The following is a 6,076-nucleotide window of genomic DNA, read 5'->3' on the forward strand; positions in this document are numbered from 1 at the left end:
CCAGACCAAGACAGACCCTCCACCTCCAAATCGATCCCGCTCCAGAGTACAGGCCTCAGTGTAACACTCATTCCTTCGAAGATAAACACGAATCCGACCATCACCCCTGGTGAGACAAAACCGCGACTCGGCAGTGAAGAGCACTTTTTGCCAGTATTGTCTTGTCCAGCGACAGTGTGTTTGTGCCTATAGACGACGATGTTGCCAGTGATGTCTGGTGAGGACCTTCCTTACAACAGGCCTACAAGCCCTCATTCCAGCCTCTCTCAGCCTATTGCAGAGAGTCTGTGCACTGATGGAGAGATTGTGTGTTCCTGGTGTAACTCGGGCAGTTGTTGTTGCCATCCTGTACCTGTCCCGCAGGTGTGATGTTCGGGTGTACCGATCCTGTGCAGGTGTTGTTACACGTGGTCTGCCACTGCGAGGACAATCAGCTGTCCGTCCTGTCTCCCTGTAGCACTGTCTTAGGCGTCTCACAGTACGTCTCACAGTATTGCAATTTATTGCCCTGTCCACATCTGCAGTCCTCATGCCTCCTTGCAGCATGCCTTAGGCACGTTCAAGCAGATGAGCAGGGACCCTGGGCATCTTTCTTTTTATGTTTTTCAGAGTCAATAGAAAGGCCTCTTTAGTGTCCTAAATTTATCAGAACTGTGACCTTAATTGCCTACCGTCTGTAAGCTGTTAATGTCTTAACAACCGTTCCACAGGTGCATGTTCATTAAGTGTTTATGGTTCATTGATGGGAAACAGTGTTTAAACCCTTTACAATGAAGATCTGTGTGAAGTAAATTGGATTTTTACTAATTATCTTTGAAAGACAGGATCCTGAAAAAGGGACGTTTCTTTTTTTGCTGAATTTATATGATGCATTCACTTTGCTTTGTCTCCCACCGGTTGTATAGTTGAGAGCTGAAATGTAAAGGTCCACAAAGCAAGAGAAATTTCAGATAGACCTAGTTGATCTCCTTTTGCCTCATAATCTGAAGATAAACTTATTGAGCCAAAATATTAACGTCACAATGGAACTCTTAAAATATGTTTTAATCTTTTGAGGCCATATATCTTGTCATATCTTGTCATGGTCATTTGTTCAAATTGGACTCGGAGCTGATTTGTTTGACAGAATCCTGAACATATTTTGATTAGTATCAACAAACAACATAAAGCTCCCCCAATGTTCCCATAAGAGATAAAAATAGCAGCTTTCCTCACATTGGCCCCACTAGCTCCCCAGGCAAATACAGACGACAAAAAATCCGGGGTTAACTTTCTGTTTAGCCTCTGCACAACATTGATACATTTGTTACATTGATATTAATCTCTGTTGAACATGTGTGAGGATATAACTCAGACTTGTGCTGTGCAATATCTGTCCCTATATGCAGTACAGTGACAGATGTTTGAGGGTAAATAGAGGATCTATATATAGAGGATCTACAGTACAGCGCATTCGGAAAGTATTCAGAACCCGGTAATTTTTTCCCCTCATTTTGTTATGTTACAGCCTTATTCTAAAATGGATTGAATGGTTTGTATCCCTCATCAATCTACACACAATAGCCCATAACGACAAAGCAAAAACAGAGCCAAAAGATATATTTTACAAATGTATAAAATAAAATAAAAACCGCAAATTAGCACATTTTACATAAGTATTCAGACCCTTTACTCAGTACTTTATTGCAGCAGCTTTGGAAGTGATTACAGCCTCAAGTCTACTTGGGCACACCTGTATTTGGGGAGTTTCTCCCATTCTTCTCTGCAGATCCTCTCAAGTTCTGTCAGGTTGGATAGGGAGAGTTGCTGCACAGCTATTTTCAGGTCTCTCACGAGATGTTCGATCAAGTTCAAGTCCAGGCTCTGGCTGGGACACTCAAGGACATTCAGAGACTTGTCCCAAAGCCACTCCTGCATTGTCTTGGCTGTGTGCTTAGGGTCGTTGTTCTGTTGGAAGGTGAACCTTCGTCCCAGTCTGAGGTCCTGAGCGCTCTGGAGCAGGTTTTCATCAAGGATCTATTTGTACTTTGCTCCATTCATCTTTTGATCCTGACTAGTCTCCCAGTCCCTGCCCCTGAAAAATATCCCCGCAGCATGATGCTGCCACCACCGTGCTTCACCGTAGGGATGGTGCCAGGTTTCTTTCAGGCTTCATCAGACCAGAGAATCTTGTTTCTCATGGTCTGAGTCCTTTAGGTGCCTTTTGGCTAACTCCAAGCGGGCTGTCATGTTCCTTTTACTGAGGAGTGACTTCCGTCTAGCCACTCTACCATCAAGGCCTGATTGGTGGAGTGCAGCAGATATGTTTGTCCTTCTGGAAGGTTCTCCCATCTCCACAGAGGAACTCTGGAGCTCTGTCAGAGAGACCATTTGGTTCTTGGTCACCTCCCTGAACAAGGCCCTTCTCACCTAATTGCTCAATTTAGCAGGGCAGCCAGCTCTAGGAAGAGTCTTGGTGGTTCCAGACTTCTTCCATTTAAGAATGATGAAGTCCACTGTGTTCTTGGGGACCTTCAATGTTGCATAACTTTTTTGGTATCCTTCCCCAGATCTGTGCCTCGACACAATCCTGTCTCTGAGCTCTACGGACAATTCCTTGGACCTCATTGCTTGGTTTTTGCTCTGACATGCACTGTCAACTGTGGGACTTATATAGGCTGGTGTGTGCTTTTCAAAGTCATGTCCAATCAATTTAATTCATGTAAATAAGCCATTTCTATTTTTTATTTGAAATACATTTGAAAACATTTCTAAAAACGCATTTTCGCTTTGTCATTATGAGGTATTGTGTGTAGATTGAGAATTTGTGTTTATTTAATCAATTTCAGAATACGGCTGTAATGTAACAAAATGTGGAAAAAGGCAAGGGAGTCTGAATACTTTCCGATTGCACTGTAGGGCTTTATGGAAGTTTCTCTTTCATTCAGTGGTCTGCCATGTGTTCTCCAATGCTCACCATCTCTGTTTTTTGCAACAGTGTTTTCCGAGGTGCATATTTGATTGTTTTCTTACATGTTCAGTGGGTTCCGATTCAATTGCAACATGGCAATCCTTATCTATTCGGTTTGTTGCACCTGGGTTTTCTGAAGTACTTATTGTATTTTATTGTATTGATGTTCAAATTCTTCCAATTCAATTATAACATGACAATCCTCTTCTTTTCTGTTGCCAGGATTCATAGCATCTCCTCGGCTTCCCAGCATACACACACTTGGTCACAGCTCGCCCTTTTGGAGCGTACTTTGTCGTTTCCATGGGAACAGTACAATGTGAAAATGCCATGCTGAGAAGTGAGAACTTACCTCACCAATGACGCCATATGATGTCTTTAGAACACACCACCCTGATTCCTCGTCAAGGCAGTTTGGCTTCAGCCACATCATGTGACAAAGGCCACCCAATAAACCTCATGCCCGTGACGGTGTTGTAGCCATGTCTAATAAAACAATGATGGGTGGTGCCTGAAGATCGGGCGGCACAATGGCAGGCCTCAATGTAGCCTGTATGTACTGTTGACTTCTTTATGACTTCACCGTCAGCAGTCCTCTCCTCTGATACGTACACACAGAAACAAGCAGTGACCCCCGAGCTCTTTTATTTTCTGCCTTTCACCATGCATCCTCTATTTGCATCATGATTGTTTTTGACAGAGCCTGTCAGTTGGTCTCTTTGCCAGATCTCTGTCTGACTGACCTCCATCTGGTGTGTGGACACACATTGGCAAGGCAACACAAAGGGTTAATGATACCCAGCCTGGTGTGCCAGGTCGATCTCACAGGCAGGCCACATAATGACAGCCACGCAGCTAATAACACAAGATTGGCATATGGGAAGTAAGTTATTATCATAGCAACGTTCAACTTCAAAGCCTTTGTGGCTGGGGGCAGGAGTGCGTGTGCGTGTGGGTGTTTGTGCATGTGCGTGTGCGTGGGTGCATGTCTGCCTCTGCACTGAACCCTCTCATGTGGTGTTCCTGTGCCCGTAAGTGGAGACAGCTTGGAGTAATTATTCTGCCCAACTGGCAAAGCATGCTTGATGCTGATAACATGGCTGAAGTTGGGAGGCTGGGCTGCTCTGTGATTTGGATCTCCTAAACTGCTTATTGACTTGTTTTACAGGGACCTTTCACAAAACATTGACTTCAACACATTGGTGCTCTATAAAAATAGAAGTTGAAGGTTTTATGTAGCAACATAGGAAACACCCACTGCAGTTTTGGTTCCGAGGGGTTTCTTCTCTAATCTTTTACTACAGTACTGTGAACGATATAACATTAGTCTTGATTACATTAGTCTTGATGTGCTGTATGATGTAAGCTGTATGGCGGGAGGATCAATTGAGTCCAGATGCTGCCGATGATGCCAAGGGGTAGATTGGACAAGGTTGAGATTGTGTTGAGATTGTGTTGCGACAGGGTACTGCGTAATGTGGACTGTGTTACCTTTCTGGGCGACTGTCAGACTGTGCTGGATGCGGGGGGAGATCTCAGCTCCGATAGGGCCTCTGCTCTCAGGCCCCCAGCTCTCCCTTAGTCTCTGTGACTTCCTTTTTCCCTTCCTCCACTCTTCTTTGTTTCTTCATTGCGTGTCAGTCCACTGGTGGCTTTATCACTCCATGTCAGTATGGGCTCTTCAGCACGCAACCTTTGCTTTCCGCCATACCTGTCACAACCATGCTCCACAGTTTAGGTTAGAATGGTTGAGAAAACATGACTGTAGGCTTGGTGCCTTGTCAGATCCTCGACAGTCCACATTCCCTTTCAGTTCAACAGATTGATGCTCAAGTCAAATCAAGTGATCCTTCATTATCCACTGAAGGGACATTAATTTGGCTGCTGGTTCTCATCCAAATAGACCAAATGGATCTCAGCGATCAATTGTCTTCTTTTACCATCTTTGAATGAAGGACTTGTGTTGAGTACCAAATGATCTTAGCAGAGGTCCTTGCTCTATACCCCAATGTTCTGCCCTGTATTCTGCTGTTTTGCGCGTCTCCATTCCCTAAGTAATATGTGATATGATCTGCCTCGCGTGGATAAAAATAGCCAGTGGAATTGGTTTCCCTGCTGACAGAGCGTTGCTGTTGGATGTACAGCACTGTTTAGTGTCCGATGAATGTCTTCCCCATTACTGAGGTTCAGCTCTGAGGTCATTAGCACAATCTATTGCTCTGTAGAGAGCACAGTGTATGAGGCTGTGCTCAACTGTGTTGAAGAGCCCAAAGCTCACAGAAGTCACTGTGACATTAAAACAGGAAGCGGTGCTGACCCAGTGAGACAGAGGAGCATCCTTCTCTGAGAGGCTAAATTACCCGCTCCTCTCCCCTGCCCTCTACACCCCTCCCCTCTACATACTACTCATGGGATGGGATGCTGTTTATCCAACGGTAAGAAGGCTTGCTTTCCTAGCTGCTGTGTGTGTGTGTGTGTGTGTGTGTGTGTGTGTGTGTGTATACTTTTTTCTCCAAAGTCTCTGAGGCCATTTTAGAGAGCTAATAGCCTAATGACTTGTGGCATTCTTTCACATGACATTCCTTTGTCATGCCAATACTCTGTTTTATCCTACATCTATTGAGCAGCGTGAAAAGGCCTATCGACAATATAATAGAGTTATTAGTTGAAACAGTGACTAATGTAAGACTATTGTAAGTGGTCTTCCTTTGTGTTTACCAAAACATGTAAGTAGGCTCTGTCTAATAGAGGCTACATGTAGACTAATTTTCTCGGAATGTAAGGGGTTTCAAATACTTACATACAATTTGTAATCATTTTTGTGTATATTTTTGTGTGAAAGTAGGAAGTGGGCTAAAACTCTGGTTTTGTTGAGCTATGTAGACTAGAGCCAAAACTCCATCTTGTTTCCTTTAATGGCCCAGTGCAGTCAAAAACGTGATTTCCTATGTTTTATAAATATTTCCACACTATGAGGATGGAATAATATTGTGAAATTGTGAAAATTATGATAATGCCCTTTTAGTATACGAGTTGTTTGAAAAGACCTGAGTTTTGGCCTGCCTGGTGACATCACTAGGTGGTAAATTGGTCAATAGACCAATAGGAAATACAGTTCCTAAACTC

This window comes from Oncorhynchus mykiss, chromosome 12, assembly GCF_013265735.2.
Source record: "Oncorhynchus mykiss isolate Arlee chromosome 12, USDA_OmykA_1.1, whole genome shotgun sequence".
Classification (NCBI taxonomy): domain Eukaryota; kingdom Metazoa; phylum Chordata; class Actinopteri; order Salmoniformes; family Salmonidae; genus Oncorhynchus; species Oncorhynchus mykiss.